Raw genomic sequence first — 23,947 nt, 5'->3', positions numbered from 1 at the left:
TGAAGGAAAGAGGGAGAAGTGAAAGATGCAAAGACAGGATAGAGACGAATATAAATATGAATCATGCCTAACATTCCAGTGTATGATGTAGAATGGACACAATGTTTACTCGAATTATCGTCAGTGATGCTTTGTAAGTCCTCCATCAGAAGATGAATCTCTGTTTGCTGCCTTTATTTTATGCGAGTAAATCATACTATCTCATGGGGAATAGAACCAAGATTTACTAGTTGGAAGTCCAGCACTTTACCACTACACCAACTATTGCTGTAGCCAAACTTTGTTTAACAAATGGTGTAGTGTTTCTTTCTGACAACGATAACATAAAAAGTGTATACTGCAGATCAATGATGTCTTTGGAATGACCTGGTAATTCCCTTGCCCTTTACCAACCAGCATTCGTAAATCGTTTCTATCTTCATACAGGTGTTTGCTTCCACATTCTTACTTATTGCTGCCCAGTATGGCAAGTCGATTCTTCACAAACACATTGTAAAAATTTAACTTTGGCGTGAACAGGATTTGAACCTATGTCAGATAGCTATACTACTAATAAGGCCATTACATTACCCCTAAAAATCATGCCACCTAAAGTAACAAGTCAAATATTACTTGCTTTAGCCCTGATTTTTGGAACGATCCGGCTTCTTCCTGTAACGTTATTTGCACCCAGTTGCAGAAAAAATTCAGTTATTCGACGGCGTAGATAGAAATTAGTGTTCACCAATAAAGGAGAAACATGCAATCAACGACAAAATAGATAAATAAAACATATTTTGCAGTAATTGCGCCGTGCAAGTTCAAAAGTACTCAAATAATAATAATAATAATAATAATAATAATAATAATAATAATAATAGTGATAATAACCTATATTATAAAATTGAAAGTAACTATGTTTGTGGCTCCTAATCTTTTGAACTACTCAACCGATCTCGATCAAATTTTCAACATTGATAAGGTTCGTGCCCAGGAACCTTTTTTTTATCATTTCATTTTAACGGTAGAACTTAGGGGGAGGAGTGTTGATATATAAAAATGAATAAAACGCAATGACTCTTGAGTCACCAGACAGATCTCTAACAAAATTTTAAGATAGATAAGGTTCGTACCTGGTACGACTTTTATCATTTCAGTTTGACGGTGCAACCTAAGCAACAGAGAGAGGGGAATATATGTTAAAAAAATGAAAATGAAATTGACTGTCTTTGTGACTTCATCACTCTTGAACCACCCGGCCGATCGGAATTAAAGTTTCAACATAGATGAGGTTCGGGCCTAAGATGGTATGTATCTATTTACTTTGACGACAAACTGAGGAGTTAAAAAAATAGGTAAAACTTGATAACTAGTACAAAAAAGCATCAATCTCGATCAAATTCTTACCATATGTGAGGTTCGGACGTGAGATGATTTTCATCACTTCACTTTCATCGGAGAACTTGCGGACGGGAATGGGAGAAGGAGACATATAAAAATAAATAAAACTTAATATCTCTTGAACCACCAAACAAATCTCGATCAAATTTTCAACCTAGAAGAAGTTCAAACCTGAGATGGTTTCTGTCATATCACTTTGACGCTGTAACTTAAGAAATGTGGAGGGCAAGCGACATTTAAAAAAACCCGGCAACTTGTAGCAGGGAGACGTATAAAAATGATCGAAATAACCAATATCAGTGTCGAATTCATGGTTTTCCCGTTCGCTGATATGAACAGCGACGCTGCAGATTCATTGCCCAATAACATAGGGTAGGGAGAGAATATATAAAACTCGTCGAAAGGAACAGATATCAAAGAGCGCTTTAGTAATACCAAACAGTGACTGATTAACGGAACATATTACTATTATTTCTCAATTTAACCCAACGAAGCGGGTATTTGATAATAATAATAATAATAATAATAATAATTATAATAATAATAATAATAATAATAATAATAATAATAATAATAATAATAGACTACTGTACAGTAAATGTGAACATTTTTATTATTATATTTATTATTATTATTATTATTATTATCATTATCATTAATTATAAAACTCATCGACATATGGTCAGACATAAGGGTCGATCTTAATCTTACCCTTCTGTATGACAGGCGTCGGCTCTTTGACTTGAAATTTTTGCATGTTATTCTTTATGGTGATTATGTTCTGTACAAATTTTTGTCTTTAAATATTCCTTACAGAAACATTAGGAAATCTGTTCCGTTGATTATTAAATATCTAATTAGGTCTTCAGTCTGTAAAATGTAGAAACAGTTAATAACTTTTTCCGGTTCTTGACTTGTTTCATAAGAGTATCAAGAAAGTGCATGAATATTTTTTTTTTTAATTTTTCAAATAAAATATCAAATAACTCAATAGTTTTAGGCTTGCAACTGATTGTCTTAATTTTGTTTTGTATTCTCACTATATACTGTATGGATTTGTTTTATATATATACATTATAGTTTTTTTTAATCTAATTGAAAGAACCTTTAAAATTCTGAACAGATACACACGTTTGTTTCTTATTTTTATTATATTTCTGGAGGTCATTTTGTAAAGTTTGTAAGGTGCCATTTGAAGGATCTTTTTATCTTTTGTTAGTTTTTTACAATTATTCTCTCGTCTTTTATTTGCTATCATGTTTTCTTTTCTTCAATGCTTAATTCTTTCCTTTACGTATACTGAACTTTTTTTTAAAAAAACTTGGTCATGGATCTTTATTTCTGTCATATGTAATATTTTTATTGTTATTTTACTTTCGCCATTATTACTATTTCCAATTTGTAATAGTATAGCAGCTACAATACATTTTTAACATTTTTCTTTCTTTTAATATTTAGTTAATTGTTACAACTACATGGTCAATAATCATGTATTTTTGAATTTTACGTTGTGTACTTTTCCTATATTGGTATACCTTTTCTATATGCATGTTAATTATGCTTATTTTTTATTTATATTTTACTATTGTTATTTTTGTATTTCAAAGTTTATAACAGATAGTGCATGTTTTTATTTTATATTTCTGAACTAATATTTTATCTATTTCAACTATTTTTTATAAACAGTTGTATGTTCTTAATTCTATTTGCATGAACCCTATGCTTGTAAAACATTGTTTTTCTTTCTTCGGGGCCTCTGGCTGTAATAAAGTTTGCTTCCAATAAACATATTTCAAACATTATTATTATTATTATTATTCACATACTTTTGAACTTGCACGGCAAAATTACTGCAAAATATGTTTTATTTCCCTATTTTGTCCTGGATTGTATGTTTCTCCTTTATTAGTGGGCATTAATTTCTCTCTAGGCCGTCGAATAAATCAATTTCGTTGTGCACTTTGGTTCGTTTCAAAGACCAGGGCTAAAGTAAGCAATATTTGGCTTGAAATCTCAGATGGTCGGATAGAGTAGGGGTAACGTAATTGCGTTGTGAGTAAAACAGCTATGTAACATAATTCAAATCCTGTTCACGCCAAAGTTAAATTTTTACCAAGTGATTATGAAGAATCTACTTATCATATTGGACAAGCAATATGTAAGAATTTGGAAGCAAACACCTGCATCATGATAGAAACGGTTTGCAAATGTTGGTTTGGAAAGGGAAGGGGAGTTACCAGGTCACATCTAAGACATCATTGATCTGCAGTATACACTTTTCATGTTATCGTTCTCAGAAAGAAACACTACACCATTTGTTACACAAAGTTTGGCAACAGCAATCGGTGGTGTAGTGGTAGCCTGCTATACTTAAAATTAGAAAGGGCCGCGGTGGGTCAGTGGGGCTCGAGACCCCGCCAAGTGAAATTTGTGGTGGACAAACACCGCGTGCGTGGGTTTTCTCGTTTCCTCCCACTTTCTTCATTCCACCATTTCATTCATTACTCATCATCACCGTCTTCCTTAGCCTAACCGGCATAAACGTGGGACGTAAAACTCAAAGATTTCATTTCATTTCATTTAAAACTAGAAAATCCTGGTACGATTCAACATGAAATAGTATGATTTTCCTCATACAATAATGGCAGCAAACACAGACTCATCTTGTAATGGAGAACTTATAAAGCATCACTGACGATAATTCGAGTAAACAGAGTGCGTATTCTGTATTCTACACTGGAAAGATGCGTATGTTTCATATTTATATTCGTACTGACTCTCTCTTTCTTGACGTTTCTCTATCTTGTCTTTGCAACTTTCACTTCTCCCTCTCTCTTTCACACACACACGCACTTTATGTTCCAAAGTTCAAACGGAGCAAGAGCTCGATATACCTGGTCTGGAGAATCTAACTGGGAACTTTGACGTCGTATTTTTCGTGCTCTAGGGATAACATCCTCAGTTCTGTCATCTGTGACAGAAATAATGTTTAAATGCAAGGGAATAAGTGAACTCCCTTTTTTATTCTCTGGGTTATCGACTATCAGTTGAAATACGGGGTCACTACAGATTTGAGTCCTCGACCCAGTTTTGCTCTACATCATCCGACTGACACGAAGATCCGTTTGAGCTCTTAGCGTGTTCATTCTATCTGTGCAAATTACGTTATATCGGAAAGAGATGAAATCAATGTTGAGTATTCAGAACAGATAAATCTTAGGAAATGACTTGAAAATGGTAACCTGTTTGGTTATTTGAACACAAAATATTTGTTTATACTATTTCGACACGAAATTTGTTACCATTCTATAATTCAATGTGTTTTATTCACCTTGAAATTTGAACATGTTACATCTATGAGGAACATAAACTTTTCCTTTCGAGCATTTGTAACTTTTCATTATCATACAGTTTAGACTTTTAATATAGGGTATTTCTGTACTTTTAATATAAGCTAATATAGAAATTTAGCAGTAAAATAGAACTCTTCATTTTTCTCTTCCTTCCTTCTTTTTCTTTTCGTTTGTTTTTTGTTCTGTTTTTGTTTACTTTGGTCAGTTTGCATTAGAGTCTGAAATTGATGATATGCCCAACGCTATCCAATGGGTATGTGATATTGTGTTTTGGATCATACGTCCAATGAACACTACCGAATTTGCAATAGAACCACGTGGAAACAAATCATGTGTGTTAAACTTTTGACATTATCCTAGATGTGTTTCGTAGATTTACAGTTTTACTGGAAATGGAGTATGCTATCCATTATGAAAGTGACATAATGAATTTTTAAAACATCCTCTATATATTCGAATACTTCTGAAAAATATGTAAGAACAAACGTTTTATCTATATTACTGTTGGATTTCTGGAAACGGAACTATATAATGATAGGTTATTTTCTTACTACGTTTGGATTTTACAGTATTATCTGCTCTCCATTTTCCTTTTCTTCTTCTCCTTCTTCTTCTCTCTCTCTCTCTCTGCATCATATCTGAATATCTGTGTAATAGATATTCATTTGTTTCAATTTTTCATTGTGTGTGTTTCAGTTTCTATCTACGTCAACCTATGATTTTTTTTCGTCTCGGTTTTGTTATTTCTTTTTATCGAAGCTAATACATGTGTAGTTTGAAAGTAGAATTGCTCCCATGTTGTTAGCTAATGTTAGTATGGGAGAGAAGAAAGGAGACGAGACAGAGGGTCTCTTTACCTGGTACGAGTATAGGATCAAAAGGTGTATATTGTGTGGCCTAACTTCACGGAGTTAGCTGTCGATTTTTTTGATGCGGAGTGTACAAAGGAATTAGAGGTAGACTGCGCAATTTTTAAGATTTTAAAAATGCGCTATTACCAAGTTTTGAAAATGATTTTATGCTAGTAATCCGGGATGCCCAAATTAGGAGCAGACGTTTTGATCCTAAAGTGGATAAAAGCCTTACACATTTTGTAATCTCTACGTATAATGACTGAAACTGATCAAGCCGATTCAAAAGAATATTATCTCAATCGTTTGTACATCGTTTGTACAGTAATGCGCAGGGGAAAGTTTTGTTTCTACGCTATCAGGGGCGTCGACAGAAGGAAAACAAAGGTGAGCTGTCTAAGTGCTGGCCCCACCATGTTCGAATGAACCACTAATTGTCGCATCCTTTATACATCGTTTGTGCAGAAATGTGCAGGTAAAATTTTCGTTTGTACTAAATAATATACGGATGTGAATATTTTTAATATTTGACCTAGAATTGAAGAAAAGGGATGGGGATTGTAATTATTGTAATTATGTATATATCTCGGGATTGCTCAAAGTTAGAGATATGAAAGTTTTTATTTCGACTTCTCATTTCAAATGTTAAACCAATGTGTCATGTTCTAACGTTTTTCTATATTTAACGTAGAAATTAAGAAAGGGGGTGGGGCTACAGCTATGTATTACCGTTTTTGCTGTTTAGCGATCAACGTTAACCGGTTTGAATAATGGTTGCTGAGATTGAAAATAGTACCTATTACACTTGTCGACAAAAAGAAACCTTTTTCTCTGGCACACGGAAGAAAATATCGAATCTGCAATCCATAACCCTCAGTTTTCCCGTGACAGAGGGATTTTCAAGAAATTTCCCCTCAATTTGTTTTTACGATTTTCATACTTGTAGCTCGGGTAGCTTAGATATATAAAGGCACAAATTATATTGTATGTTAGCTTGATTTATAGTTAGTAAGCCCTGTAATTTTCATAACAATATCATTATTCTCTAAAGAGAAATAAACTTATTTATATAAAAAAAATATGCTACTATGTGTACTGTTCATTTTACAATATTCATTAGTGCAGATAAAAGTACATATAACTTGCACGAAAATTATAATATAAGCACGGTCTATATCTCATTGGACTTGAAATAAAAGATATTTTCAATGATGTATACACCGTGTCACCATTTTATATCTACTTAATAAACAATATAAAAGAAGTGAGTGGTTTATTCTTAATTAATGAACACTTACTTACCTCAACTAATATGTTTTAGTTGTCGACTTTTTTCTGTGTTTGGCTTCTGGAACATCTCTTTTAAGTGTCCAACAGTAATCAGCTAGCATTTTTGTACCTCTTCTCCATGGAGGAAATGTCCTGATGAAAACGTTCCTCATACTCATTACTAACAGCAACACGGTTTTCAGGAAAGAAATACAGGTGGGAATCTAGAAAGTGAACTTTAAGGGACATGTTGCAACCCATTTCTTTGAATGATTGCAGGAAATCACTCCTAATTTCATGGTAATTTGGGGCTTTCTTGTTTCCTAAAAAAATCTCTGTTAAACATTTAAATCAAATTTTTGGTCACGAATCAAATTTTTGGTCACGAATCAAACATCTTATTTGGCGGTCTACAAAAATCCCTAGCGTCACTAACCCGAGGAAATTTTTCCTTGAGGTAACAAAATCCTGCATTACTTTTGTCCATTGCCTTAACAAGCTTTTGAAGAGCCCCAACTGTATGTGAAGGGGAGCTAGACTTATCTTATCAGGGCTCACCAATGAGGAATAAAAAACCTTCTTCTGTTCATGTGTTAATACATGCGTTGGCCATTCCTTCTTCATGTATTGTTCCGCTTTGTTCCTGCTGTCCCATTGGCAGAGGAAACGACAATATTTTGTTTACCCTAGCTGCAAACAAATTAACAAAGAAATGACTTTTAAATCACATCAAACGGTCTATTTGTATTTCTCATACTGATTTCTTTCTAACACTATTTCGATGTTTTCAAAGGTTTCCTTGATATTAGTTGCATAAGTCAAAGGCATTGAAGGAAATTTGTTGCCATTGTGCAAAAGAACATCCTTAAAACTAGTTTTTGAAGATTCAATAAACAATCTCCACTCTGTACTTATATGTGCATGTCCAAATGTATCCATCACAGCACAGACATTATTACAATACACTAAATCATTTTCTTCAGAATAATAATTTTGAAACTCCGTATGAAGGTTTCAAAAAATATACACATTAGTGTCACGATGGAGCAGATTCCAGCCTTTAAGTCTAGAAGCAAGAAGTTTTGCCTGTATCTTGGGGAATTTTAAATCTCGTACGAGGTCATTTAGTTCACAATGAGTTATCAGATGGGGATCCAATGTAGATGTGATTCCTACATAAGAAGGATCATCTTGTTCATTTGGAACTTCAGTAATTGCCTCAAGTACGTAATCATCATTTACCGAAAGATGAGGATTAGGTTCTGGTACAGGCAATTCTGCAGAGTATGGAACTGGCCTAATTGCTGATGGCAAATTATTGTACTGTACTCTGTGGTTAGATTTACTGGTTATATCTTAACCTGTGTCATACAAAAGTAGCAGTCTGAAGAATTGTCTTTTGTTTCCCTCCAGATCATCGGTACTGCGAAGTTCATGTTTCGTTCAGAATATGACCACCCAGTCAGACGTTTCACAGAAGTACAACACATGTAGTGAGTAGTGAAATTCTTATGTTGGACTCCTACACAGCAACCGAAATATAGCTGATAACACTTCCTCACAAGTGGAGTAAAGCATTGACGTTGCGATTTAAATGTCAGCTCCCCACATACATAACAGAAATTGTCTGCTGATTTACACACTTCCTCGGCATCTTGTATTCTGCAAGGTATCACACACACATACACACAGGAATCTACACTGCATAAAAATTCCCACAAAATCCTTCTAGAAATTCCCTCATACAAAAAAGGCGACATGGTGTACACATGATTAAAAATATGTTTTATTGGAAGTCCAATGAGGTATAAACCGTGATATATTATAATTTTCGTGGAAATTATATGTGTTGAAGACCGACCCGACCCGAGTGACCCGATTGATCCGACCCAATAACCCCACCAGAATAACCCGACACGACAATCCGACGCGATAGTCTTGACCTGACAACCCGACCCGAGCTGACCCGATTGACCCGACCCGAGTGACCCGTGACTCGAATTGACTGACCCAACCCGGTGGCCCGACCCGAGTGACCCGACACGATTAACCCAACCCTAAACAACAATCCGACCCGATTGACTCAACCCAACCACCAGACCCGATCTGACCCTACCGACACGTGACTCGAATTCACGGACCCGAACCGGTGATCCGACCCGACCCGTGATCCGCCCCGATTGAACTGACCCGACAATCCGACCCGATTGACTCGACCCGACAACCCGACCCGAGCTGACCTTACCCGACAACTCAACCCGAGCTGACCCGAGTTGACCCGAGTGACCCGACCCGAGGTGACCTAACCCGACAAACGACCAGAGTGAAGTGATCTTTCAACCTACCCACTTTAAGAGAACTAGAACCTTACAAAGCTGCCACCAGAAAAAATTCTGGTCAATTCGTATGCATAAACCATTTTTACGGCTTTTTTATTTGCAGTATAATTAACCTCCTCCTCCTCCTCAATGTTCTGCCATTAATGACAGGCCAATGTCCTTGAACTTGGTAAGAAGCTTCCATTCTTACAATTTCCCGCTAATATCTTCCTCGCGACCCAACATAGTGTACCACCCTCCTTATTGCAATCAATCTATTGCACACTCTCGCTTTCCTGATATCACCCCCTTACTACATCTCTTAGAATGCAACCCCTTAGCAAGATCGAAACTTGTGATCCGTCAATTTTTTTCGCTTCCTTATATCGTCCAATATTGCTCTCGTCTCTTGCAGTTTTCAGCATTTCCTAATTCGTTTTCCTCTCTGCCCTGCTAACCTTCTCTATTTTCCTCCACATCCAAATTTCCAAGGTTAAAATTTAGGCAATCAACCCCGAAAGTCAAAATAAAATTTGAAGTTCTAAAGACAACACGATTTTCTAGTACGGAATGTATAAAGATCTTCCTTTATTATTTTTTTGCTGTGTAATAAAGGAAAATTTCATCCGATTTTTCTATTTGAAAACAGTGTTGCTGTCTGATAGAATCATAAGGAACTAATTGCACTGAAGTATCACTCAGTAGGGAATTACCTTTTAATTCTTTCTTCATTAATTTATCTAGAAGTATTTGCAATTTCTGGACAAAGTGTTGACATGTGATGGGAAATGGGTCCTGTACGAAGCTCCACTGCGCAGTCATCGTCGATTAGCATCCCATGAACCGGTTCGAAAACAGCCCAAGCCAGCACTGCACCAGAATAAGGTTCTTCTGTGCATTTTGTGGACTTCTCGCGGCATCGTCCATCGGAAACTGCTACCAGGTGGTCAAAGCATCAATGCAACTGTGTACTGTCACTCTCTTGATCCAGCACTTCTGAATCGCAAAGGGGTTCTCCTGTTACAAGGCAACGCTAAGCCCCACGTGGTTAAGATGACCCAGGACACAATTCTACGCCTTGGATGGGAAACACTATTGGATCCGCCATACTCCGTGGACATTGTACTATCCAATTATCACCTGTTCCATTCCTTGGACAATCACCTTAGAGAACGCCAGTTAAAATCGCATAGTTGAGATTCAATATGACTTGATACCTTCTTCGCTTCACGTTCCACCAAGTTCGACTGCGATGGAATCCATAGCCTTCCAGAACGTTGGCAGAAGGTCGTCGAAGCTGATGGAGACTGTTTTTGATATTCCAGGTACGTCTTAGGTTACACTATCAATGTTCGAAGGTGTTAGTGAAAGGGCGGCGGAACTTTCTTGGTCACTCTTAAAGTAATAATAATAATAATAATAATAATAATAATAATAATAATAATAATAATAATAATAATAATAATGTTAATAATAATAATAATAATAATAATAATAATAATAATAATAATAATAATAATAATAATAATAATAATAATAATAATAATAATAATAATAATGTGTCCTGCCCAAAGGCAGATGTTTGACCCGAAGATCCATGGGTATTGATTCCAGTTCGTACCAAGTAAGTTTTCTGGTGGCCAAACACCATGTGCATGGGTTTTCTCGGTGTTCTCCCATTTCCTCCCACTTTCTTCATTCAAACACTTCAATTATTTCTGATCATCACTGTCTCTCTTAGCGTTGGTGCATAACGTGGAACGTTAACTAGATATTCCCTTTCAATTTCACTTAATGTGACATTCAACTTGACATAAAAACGCAGAAAGCTAAAAAGTCAGTCATAATATTAATTACAATTACCATGGTATTTAGTTAATATAGGGTTAAATTAATTTTTTTTTTACTATTTCTGCTACAATTAGACACAACTATAATTCATTCACCAACTTCGAATTGAATTCTACAAGAAAGCTCCTTATAGTATTTCAAAATAAGTGAAGAATATAACGACCCGACCCGAGCTGACCCGACAACCCGATCCGAGCTGACCCGACTGACCCGACCCGTTTGAGAGCACTATCAGAGGGGTACAATTTACAGTAAAATTTATTTGGTATGGTTTAGCATACTTTAAGGCTACCATATTTTTTGAAAAAAAATAAAAAACGGGACATCTTACAATTTAATAGTAAATATTATTTTTTGTATTAATTTTCTCTTTCAAATTTTACTACAGCATCGCACTAATTACATAACTTAAAATAATGTATTAATATAGTCCATACTTAATCAACAGTGCTAAAATTATTATAGAAGCTAGTAGCTGTTATACAATATAAACGCAATTAGTGAACATACAATATTTAGGCAAAAATTATATTTTCAATATTATTACACATACCACCTCACATGCTCTGCATGTCTATAAAGAGGAAATCCAGATTTACGAAGTTGTTTCCAAATTTCAATGCACTGATTTATTTTTGTTAACCTAAAATGCGAAATAAAAGAAAGCAATTTGCATAATTGTTTTTTCTGAAGCAGAAAACAAATGTGTTTTCGGGGCAGGTCTGCAACGTCGCAAGAATTTGTTGCCACTTCGGGGTATACATTCTTACTTTTGGTGATAAGAGTGCCATTTAGGAGTATTTTAACATTGCAAGTTACATCCGGGGAAGCAGCGATTGGAATAATAATAAAGATTAGAATTAAATTGTTCTTATAGTATTAACGGAATCGAAAGCAAAAGGAATAAGTCGATTTTATTATCTTTTCAGAACCTTTGATATGTAATTAATAAAAAAAAAAACAGGACAAGAAGGAAAATATATGCCCACCGGGACAAATTTGAAGAAACCCGGACGTATGATAGCCTTACATACTTATTTGCACGCGGAGTGTCAGTACGGAGCTACTAGCCAGCAGAGTTGAAACAAAAACCTCGTAAATAGGTTGCCTACTCAGGAAAACAAAATTACCGGCACACCCTCAAAATTCTCTGTACAAATGAGAAACTGAAGAAAATATTGATAGTTATTGTATTTACCAGCAATTGCCACTTGTTTAAAATTATCGAAACAGATGAATAATATGGATATTCATCTTTACGTAACAATTGTTGATTCATAAAATGAAATTTACTCTATAAACTCACACTTCAAACAAAGGAAATTGCTTTAAAAAGCTTTTTCCTCCTCTCAATAAATGTATAAAATTATTTTACAATAAAATCTAAGTGTTATCAAATTTCTTATGTTAAATAGATAAAAAAACTGCCATAGATTTAAAAAAATATCGATAATGTATAATACAAGGAAAATTTGTGTTTGTAAAGGCACTGTTGAAAAATTTCGATGTTCAATGTTATATTCTGGAATGCAGATTCCAAAATACCGGTCAGAAGGAGGCTAATAAAAAGTTGGTATAGGTCATGGGCTTTAATCAAAATCACAGCAACATTCTCAGCCAGGCCTGTGAAACACCAGCCAGTTAGCAAGCCTACTCGTTAATCAGAATGCTGAATACACCAAAATATTCAGCATGCTTCTATAGTTTCTGCAAAATGAGTTTAATGAAGATGATCAAATAAAACAAGACACTGTGTTATAATTTACCCTTTAACAGTCTACTTTGTCAATTTGTTATTTCTTCCACTTATCAATTTCCTGTACGAGATGAGAATAACGGTTTCTGCGCAAGTTAGAAAGAAAAAAATTCATTTTTCTCATAAGGACTCAGCTCACATAAGAAATAACGAATAAGTTTAATAATAAAAGCCGAGGAGTGATAAACTAACTCAGCAATTTTGGTTGTAAATGTAAATATAAATATAAATAGAATTATAGTTAGAATAAGATCAATGTAGTGAATCAAACGATAGTGTGAACATATCAATCGACACAATAGGTGTACAAAATCGTGTTAGAAAAATACTCCATAGTATGTGACACATTTTTATAATTTTTCTACCATTTAGACAGTCCCCCACATTGTTTTCGTTCTGGCGGCGCCCTTAATTATGTACAAACGAAAAGTTCGCCTGCACATTTCTGTACTAACGATGTACAAATGATTGCGACAATTTGTGATTGAATTGGACATGGTGGGGCCTACCATTTAGACAGCCTCCACTTTGTTTTCGTTCTGGCGGCACCCCTAAGTGTGTACAAACGAAAATTTCACCAACACATTTCTGTACAAACGATGTGCAATCGATTGCGACATTTTGTGCTTGAATTGGACATGTTGAGGGAGCTAGCACTTAGTCAGCCCCCACTTTGTTTTCGCTCTGGCGCCGCTCTTAATTGTGTACAAACGAACATTTTGCCTGCACATTTCTGTACAAACGATTTCGACAATTTGTAATTGAATTGGGCATGGTGGGGGGCTATCATTTAGACATCCCCTCCCACTTTGTTTTCGTTCTGACGGCGCCCCTAATTGTGTACAAACGAAAATTTGGCTTGCACATTTCCGTACAAACGATGTACAAAGGATTGCGATGATTTGTGGTTGAATTTGACATGACTGGGACCGGCTACCATTTGGACAACCTCCCACTTGGTTTTCGTTCTGGCGGCGCCCCTAATTGTGTACAAACAAAACTTTTGCCTTCATATTTCTGTACAAACAATGTACAAACGATTGAGACCAATTTCCGATTGAGTCTTGAATGTTGGGGGCTGTCTAAATGGACGTGAAAAGCAGTACTTCAAAAATACACGTAATTTTATATTGAGCACCATAGGAGGCAATGTTGATTTCAGATTTTTAAGGGCTGGGGAATTGAATGAAGGATGGCTGAATATAGTACTTTGAAAATTATAGTAACTCAGATTGTGCACGCTCGCGAAATGCCATAGAGGGATTTCGAAGCTCTAGGCTCAATATAAAGCTCTAGGTCAACATTTAACACTGTCTGCCATTTCAATAATGTGTTTTATGGTCGTATGTCCGTGTTCCCATCCTCTCCTTCCCCCTCCACCTGGATACTTGATACTTTTTCTATTCGAAATGTTTGTGCTAGTTTTCTGCCGAAACCTTGAGTTTTGTACTCTCATTGGTTTCGAGTTAGTTAATTATTTAAGTTTAGGTTTTCCTTTCTGCATCGAGGTTATGTGAGAAGTAGAATCAAAGATTATGATGAAATCCAAACACAGTAATCGTCCAAATTTTGTAAGCTTTATAGTTGTCAACGTTAAAATCGGAAGTGACCCATTTCTACCACTTCCAGTTGACGATTCACCTCCATTAAGAAACTCCCTCTACTTATTTATTGCAAAAAGCAGAATTAGATAATTCGCATTCGTCCAAAGTTATCGTGTGAAGTAACGGCCGCTCGTATGTACGTACTAATATCGATAAGTTCCATTACGCGATTCCAATTAATACCTCATATACCCCCGCCACACACACTAGCATACGTACACATGAAAGTATAAGTGGTAATATCCACACGCTTACGCCGAAAACTAGAAACACACACACAGAGACAAAGAGAGAGAGAGAATCTTTTTGTACCTTTATACTGAATGCAATATTACTCACAAAATCAATTAAAAGAAAGAAAAAAGTTGTAAATGAAATTTTCAAAGATTGGTACCATGTGTATGGGTTTCTTAATGGTGGTATAACAAAATGCCTTCAAATTGACCACAAAATAAAAAGTGAAATTTATTTCTCAAATTTTGTAAAATCGAAGTCGGTGGGCATTATAGGAACAGTCTACAATAACAATATATGTAAATAAATATTAATATATTTCACGTTTTCCAGTGGGTGCAAGAAAGCGTCGAATAGTGTTTGGTGTCATAATCATTAGCAGATGTAAATATATATATATATATATATATATATATATATATATATATATATATATATATATATAGTTCTGAAACTATGCACTTTTCGCCATAGGTCCATATGAACTTTTTTCTTATTTTGATGTGAGGAATCACCACTTGCAGCTTTGTAGGTATAGTTCTTTAACACCACACACACACACACACACATATATATATATATATATATATATATATATATATATATATATATATATTACGATTCATTAAACAATATATTATTTCCATTTTATTTTAATATCATTCTTATATTTATGCAATAATCAATTTTATTTTAATTCTATAGAATTATCGTTCAGGAAGACAAATTCAAAGTATGACAAGTGGATCGATTATTTTTAGGTTCTAAATTCTTTAATTCTTTAATTCAATACCATTTATGTTTGATAACAATAAAGTTGGTATTAGCTAAAATGTGACATAACCTACTTAATTTATTCGGGCATACTTAGCATAACTATGATATACAACATTCGTATTGATGCATAGATTTAATATTATAGAATGTGAATGAAGTAAAAATTAAAATGAAATTATGACACCATTCAAAGTGAAACAAAAACCGATTGACATTACAGAAAGAATAATCACACTATATTATAGGTTGTTATCGTTAAACGATTTGAAGCATTATCCTTTAAGTTTAAATCATTGTTTTTATATTATTGCGAATAAATTGCTCACGTGACTTTAACACATTCCACGTCAACCATATTTAGGTTAAGTTGACATTGTCAAAAGTTTTTATCAAATTGCATTATATGGCACAATCTTCAGTACATTAATGTACGTTATTTACTTCCCCAATTCTTTGGTTTCTATTTTTAAATTTTCTGCTACTCATGTAATTACTAGAAAATCAGGGAGTTCGTGGAAAACTAGATCGATTGTTTACATTATACCTAAAGAGGGTACGATTATTATTTCTATTTCTTCTGAATTAGGTTCAATCGTATTGACATTACGAGTAAATCAACATTACCTCTCGCATTATGATTACAATCTTCCCTAACATTGATATTTCGGACAGGAATATAATTAGCTTGATTTCTCTTATTATTACCTTGTAATCTAGTATGGCTTTCATAATTTTGAGTAATCAATATTAACTGATTGAAATTGATACACTGCGAACAGACCAATACTTGCTGTAGCCTAAAGGGTAATAATATTCTTATTGATGCGACAATACGTGTTTCCTGCTGTTATGTTGCTACCAATTTGGCAGCCTATACTTTGTTATCGTTTTGGCAGGCCCCTAATTGTGTACAAACGAAATTTTCTCCTGCAAATTACTGTACAAAGACGTACAAACAAGTACGACAGTCTGTGGTTGAATTCGACATGGTAGGGGGGGTATCAATTAGACAGCCCATAGGTTGTTATCGTTTTGGCGGCGCCCCATTTGTGTGCAAACGAACATTTCAGCTGCACATTTATGTACAAAGACGTACAAACAATTGCGAGACTTTGTGGTTGAATTGAACATGGTGGGAGGGCTACCATTTAGACAGCCTCCACTTTGTTTTCGTTCTGGCGGCGCCCCTAATAGTGAAAAAACGAAAATTTTGCAGGCCCATTTCTGCACAAACGATGTACAAAAGATTACGACTATTTGTGATTGAATTGGATATCATGTAAGGGCTACAATGCAGACAGCCCCCACTTTGTTTTCGTTCTGGTGGTGCCCTAATTGTTTGCAAACAAAAATTTCGCTCGCACATTTCTGTACAAACGATGTACAAACGACTGCGACAATTTGTGATTGAATTCGACATGGTGGGGGTTACCATTTAGACAGCCCCCATTTTGTTTTTGTTCTGGCGGCGCCCCTAATTGTGCATAAACGAAAATTTGGCTTGCACATTTCTGTACAAACGATGTACAAACGATTGAGACGATTTGTGATTGAATTGGCCATAGTGGGGGGCTATCATTCAGATAGCCTCCCACTTTGTTTTCGTTCTGGCAGCGCCCGTAATTGTGTAGGAACGAAAATTTCACCTGCACATTTCTGTAGAAACGATTGCGACCATTTCCGATTGAGTCTGAAAAGGTGGGGGGGTCTGTCAAATTGGACGTCTGCTTTTTACCTCTAGTGTAATGAAACTGTAACCGTCCTGAAGTTCGGGTCGCTGTTCGGGCAGCCAATTATTTGTAAACAATCTCAGTTCGCTGTCCGTGGCTCGTGGTATTACCAATAAGTATACTCCTGATACTTTAACTTACCTGGACAGGACGACGAAGACCTCTCCAAGAAAGGTTACAAACTGTTTCCCAAAAAGCTCGTCGGTCTCAATAATATGAGCATTAGGCGCCGAGAGGTTCGGGTGTCTCGTCTCGAAAACCTCACGGACGATCAGACGGTCATCCAGACCATAACGCACACAAACATCACTCATACAAACAACGAAAACACACTGAATTAAATGACACTATACTTATTTATTAGAACACTATTTTGAAAAAGAAATAGCGAAGAGGAATGGATACAACACTGAACACTGAGGATATATATCAATTTTAGTCGCTGAAATCACGCTTTGCCCTTTTTTGGGTAATATAGCCCTTTATATATATATATATATATATATGATTACGATTGAGATATCACTACAAATTCTTCTCTCACACCCTTGACACACTTGGGGGATAGCACTGGGGAAAAGTTGTCTGGATCGTCCCACGATGAATCCAGTTGTTACGCTGAACAGTTCTGCAGCGTAAAAGTGAATCTTCAGTAAAGTAACAAAAGAAGATCTCCACAGTGGAATACTGATATTGGTGGGCGCGTATATAACTTTTTAAACGCACAAGGTCAGCGGTCCTGGGATTTCACTAGTTGGGGCTAGCCGTAAGAAATCGTCCTTCACCGGCTAAATAGCTTGTGCCCCTTCACAAAACTTAACCAACGCAACGGGCGTGGTGGTTGCGTATAACACCGGAGTCGAACTCCCTGAGCATCCAAGCTCAAGCTACGGGTTGCAATGGTCAACAGAAAAGTGTTGGCAGTTCATTTCAAAAATCACTCAGTTACTCACCTGTATGCACATACAAACAGAATATAGAAAACAATTTCTGTTAATTTTAGTCAACTGCCCATAATGCACTAGACACGGCGATAACACTGGCGTGAGAAAGTACAGATAACAAACTACGAAAACTGTGAGGCTGGTGCCACTTTGGCTACTGGGACATCTGGTCAGCCCGTATTTCCCTAATCTATTGTAATGTTTTTTATAAGCGATTAACGAAAGCACTTAATTCAGTTCCCAATAACTATAGAACATATACTGTGCATATAATAAGTCAGGGAGAAACACTGAAATGGTTAGTCACTAACTGAAATGTTCTCAGCAAAATCAATGTTTTAAATATATATATGAGAAAACTATGAAAGACTTCTTTGTCCAATTGTGTGGGAAAGAAGCAATTAACACCAAAGAAAGAACTTATGTGCGTTGCAGAGTAAAGTATAAATCGAAAATAATAATCACCGTCTTTACGAAATATACAGAGTGTCCACAAAAAATCCTTCTATAACCTGGTAGCGGTTATAAAACTCTTCCACGAGAAAATCTGTAATCAACACTTTCAGTAGCTACGTCCTCGACTAATATATATTTACAAGTACAGCTTTATTTTCGTATTTTGTAAACAGTTAATCAATTTAAAACCATATTATAATTCAAAGTAGTTATGTTTCTATCGTAAACAAGAATATGTAGTCAACTTCTTAAATACTTCGCTCCGCAAGATCCCGCTCAGCGCGTGCAACAACTAAAAACAACATTTTTGGCGTCTCACAAATGACAAAGGACAAAAAAAAGCAAAAGCAGCTTAGCAGTGACTTATCGCAGTCAGAGCTGACAACATAGTTTCGGTCGTCACATACCCCAATAGACGTACAAGCGGTGCACAAGAGTTATACAGTTACATTATACGTTGTGCCACAGTTGCGCTGCAGGCGGAATGTGCACGAACTTCAAATGAATATGTTTCTTACAAGTATGAGTCACTGTTGCACCCTTTTTACATTCTACACATCCTTTTATCTCCCATTTTTTGACCTTGACAAGCGGAAGTGCCAGGATTTCCGAGTTAACAACCATAAACTGTTTGTGTACAGAGTACGTTTTCAGTTCTTCGAATGACTCTGCGCGGGACGAACAAGGGTGATGATCGGACAACCGTATATGGTACCCAGAAACACGTGGTTGCAATTTTAAATGTAAAATACAAATATAGAGCCTTGACAATGCCGTGAGGATATATATGTGTATATATATATATATATATATATATATATATATATATATATATATATATATATATAGATAGATAGATAGATAGATAGATAGATAGATATAGATATACAGATATAGATATAGAGATATAGATATAGATATAGATATGAAGGCTATTCAAAAAGTAAGGTAACTATTGTATATGAAACGTCTAATGGTCCAGGATTTTTTCTTTAATTCTGATCAATTTAAAGTAGTCCCTTAGTTCTGGAGCCATACATACAACGATAATATATATTTTTGTATCTAATTTCTAAGTACTGTTTATATTTATGGGCAAAAGTGCTCTTTTAAAGGTCAAAAGCACTTAAGAATAATAAGATGAAAAATAAAAATAAATAATTTAAATATTTGTATCATATTGAGTTACTTCTCAATTTCGTTGCTGAGACAACTTGTTTTTCTGTTTGATTTCGTTGTTATGGTAGTTAAGAAAGATACAAAGAACCACCTTGTAAAGACCGAATGTATAATATTTTAATGTAACAGACACGATATATGTTGAAAGTGAATACATATTTGCAAAAGTGCATAACTGTGTTGTGTAATTTATGACAATCTCGTGTACTGTATAAATATTCAATATATGCATTTGAAATCAGAGAATGAAGTATAACAGAAGAATTAACATTACAAGTGGCCAGACATGTTAGAAACTTGGACTATAATTCACTGTGAGTGGAGACACTATTCGGCAACACCTTCATCAAATTGGGAAGCACTATAAGTTGGGTAGATGAATCTCGCAAGACTTGACTCCAGTCTAGAAGGCAGAGCGAGTAGAAAACTGTTTCTTTCTCTCACCTGAGGAAGGAGTCATTTCTGCACAGGGTGTTAACATGTGATGAGCGCCGTCATCATTGGGTACGAAGCTCTACGGAGCCGTCATCATTGGGTTGTGTACGAAGCTCTACGGAGCCGTCATCATTGGTTAGCATTTCATGAACCGGTTCCAAAACAGTCCAAACTAGCACCCGTACCAGAAGGTCCTTCTAAGTGTTTGTTGAACTGCTCGCGCCATTTTCCATCGAGAACTACTACCAGCTGGTCAGACCATCAATCCAACCGTGTACTCACAGCAGTTGACTGTGTGCAAAAGAAAAAATTTGCCAGCTCTCCTGTAATGCAAAGGGTCCTTCTGTTACTGGACAACGATACTGCCCCGCACGTGGCTAACAACTGAAGAGATGGACATTATATATATATATATCGAAGTCTAAGATGGCTTGTACACCAATCGGAAGCACTAATAACGCCTATTACCAAATTATAATAAAAATTTTCCTAATGCATAAACTGTGCGAGTTATATGAATATACAGGGTGTACAGAAAATATGTTTCCATCCTTAGAAATCGCAAACAGGGAACTAGATGCCAAAACAGGAAAACTCGTGTTTGATTATTATAAAAGTACAAGGTATCAAAGCAAAAAGTGTTGTTCCAGGGCCATCCGCAAGGTCCCATTAGGAGTCCAATTCAAAGATTTTAAATGGTGATGGTCAAGTAGCATATCGTCGAAACCTGTTGGGAAACGAAACGAAAGAAGACGTAACAAATCTCTTCTCTCTAGAATTATTCTGTGGAAAATAGCCACCGGTCAAAATGTCAGCAAAAACGTCATTGTAAAGTCTATACCCACCTTAAATAGACTGAAACGTGAGACAGATGTCAAAACAGGAAAACAAATTTGTAATCATTTCAAAAGTATAATGATTGAAAGCAAAAATATTTTCCCCAGGTCCTCCATAGGGTCCAGACGGAGTCGTACACAAAATTTTCAAATGGCAAGGGAGCTCAAGAAGGATAGCGGTTTAAAGCTGTTGTTACATGAAAGCAGGTGGAACAAGTGTGGGCGCTCTAAAATAACACTGTGCAAGCATCTAGCATTTTAGTTCTTCTTTCTGTAGTCGGATTTTAGTTTGTTTTCACTTCAATTCTTATTCAACGGAAAGAAAGGAAATGCCCCTACTGTGAGATTCTGCTGTTTGAGACCAGTAATATCAAAATAAATAAAGAAAAGAAAAGAAAATTAAGAAAAAAAGAAAAGAAAAGAAATAACATTTGACTTATTTCAGTATAGAACTGACTAGCTAACATATAATGTACAATACTAGTACTTATGCTCGTTGTCTGTAGTATCAAGTATAAAATAATTCAAACAAAAACATTCTTGAACCAGGAACAGCGAACGTGCAATCGTGTCACAATGACAACAAGTAGCGATTGCTAAATGGAAAGCGATTGTCCTTGAAGAATCGAAATGAGGATGTACATTTTGACCGGCCACCATTTTGCACAAGATACTTTTAGACAGTCAAGACTTGTTCCGTCTTCTTTCATTTCCCAACAGGTTTCCAATGATATGCCATTTGAAATCCCTCGCCATTTGAAAATTTTCAGTAGGACCCCATCTGGGAACCCCTGGAGGACCCTGGGACATTTTTTTTTACTTTCAATCACTGTATTTTTGAAATGATAACACATATGATTTCCCGCTTTGACACCTGTCTCACCGTATCGTTTTTTTAGGTTGCCATAGACTTTACAATGACTTTTCTGACCCTTTGACCGGTCATTATTTTGCACACAATAATTCTAGAGAGTCGAGAGTTGTTTCATCTTCTTCAATTTTCCAACAGTTTCCAACGACATGATTCTAGACCCCCTTATCATTTGTAATGTTTGAGTTGGACACCACTTGGAATCCTGTGGGTGGCTCTGGGACAAAATGTTTTGTTTTGATATCTTACAATTTTAAAAAATCAAACACGTTTTTTTCTGTTTTGGTATCTGGTTAAAAGTTTGCGATTACTAGGAGTGGAAACGGATTTTCTGGATACCCTGTATATTCATATAACTCAAACAGTATATGTATTCGGAAACGTTTTATTAGAGTTTTGTAATAGGCGTCATTAGTGTTTTCGATTGGTGTGTAAGCCATCTTCCACTTCAATGTATAAGGTCCCTCTCTTCCCTTGTAAGATGACCCTGGACACCATTGTACGGCTTGGATGGGAAACAGTATTGCATTTGTCATTCTCCACGGGCATTGCACCGTCCGATTATCACCTCTTCCATTCTTTGGGCAATCACCTTAGAATGACGACAGTTCAAAACCCTAGTAGAGGTGCAAAATGCACTTTATATCTTATTCGCTTCATGGCCCACCAATTCTATCGCGGTGGATTCTCTGACCTTACAGGACGTTGGCAAAAGGTAATCGATGTTAATAGGGACTATTTTTGATCTTCCAGGTACGTCTTAGGTGACATATTGACGTTCAAAGGTGGTGGGTAAAAAGCGGCAGAACTTTCTTGGTTAACTTTATAACTTCCACCAAAGTGGCGTATCTGAATCTCCGACGGGAGACAAATATCAGAAATTTTTGTTTCTTGCTTATCTAATCTTTGGAATAACAACAGCCAACGTAAAGTGTTAAGTGTTAAATAAACCTTATCATAATCCTTCGCAATTCATCGTTTATTTTTCCAGTATATAAACAGACATTGTTTTGTTGTGTTAGTTAATAATAAGAGACAATAACAATTTTTAGCCCTCCTGAAAAGAAGGTAAAATCCAGTTACACCTCTTCGTGAGATCATCAACGAAAATCTTCATACACACAATTTAAGTTGTCATTCGGAACTTTATTATTTGGAAATAAGATGCTTTATCATTTTCTTTACTCAAAAACAAACCGTTGCATGTTGCTGCACATGAGAAAATGCAAGCAGTTGATTGTCATTTGTAGGTCGCTGCAAATATCAATTATGTCTTAAGTATCTGAATCACTATGCACCTGAAAGAAGAACCTTGAACATGAAAGATATATGTCCCAAGTGACGACATAAAAAGAAATTACTACCACAGTGCGAAACTGAGAAAGGTATATTAATGCTAAATTTGTGGTACACTCCGCATCAAAAAATGGCGACACCTAACGCCATGCAGCTAGGCCACCCAATATACACCTTCTTATCCCATAATCGTGTCTGGTAAAAACATCCCCTCTCACTTCTCCTTAACTCTCTCCCATACTAAAGTCAGCAAAACACATAAGGGCAATTCTTATTTCAAAATATACATATATTAGTATACACAAAATGAAACAATCAGAGACAAAAAAAGATTCATAAGATTAAGAGAGAGACTTAAACACACACAGAATGAACAGTTGAAAGCGATGTATGCCTGCTGGACAGACATACAGAACTGAGATAGAGGGGAAAGGGAAAGAATAAGAAGAAGAAAAACTGAACACAGATAAAAATAAAGAATTTAAAAGTATTTTAAAAAAGAACCTAATATTATAAAGTTCCGTTTCCAGAAATCGAACAGGAATATAGAAGTAAGTTTGGATTATATATTTCTTCAGGACTATTCGAATACATATAAAATACAGGAAACAATCATTAAGTCACTTTCGAAATGAAAACCAAACTTGGAGGTCAAGTTAAATACTCAATTTCCTGTGAAATTGTAGAGCTCTGAAACATATAAAATAATCTCAGTAGTTTAACACGCGTGATTTGTTTCACGTGTTTCGGTAGCAAATTCGGTTGTGTTCATTAAAGTACTGATACGAAATACATTATAATAAACCC

This window comes from Thermobia domestica, chromosome 5 (assembly GCF_964235325.1).
Source record: "Thermobia domestica chromosome 5, izTheDome1.hap1.1, whole genome shotgun sequence".
NCBI classification, from domain to species: domain Eukaryota; kingdom Metazoa; phylum Arthropoda; class Insecta; order Zygentoma; family Lepismatidae; genus Thermobia; species Thermobia domestica.
Note: the sequence above shows the minus strand (reverse complement) of the source record.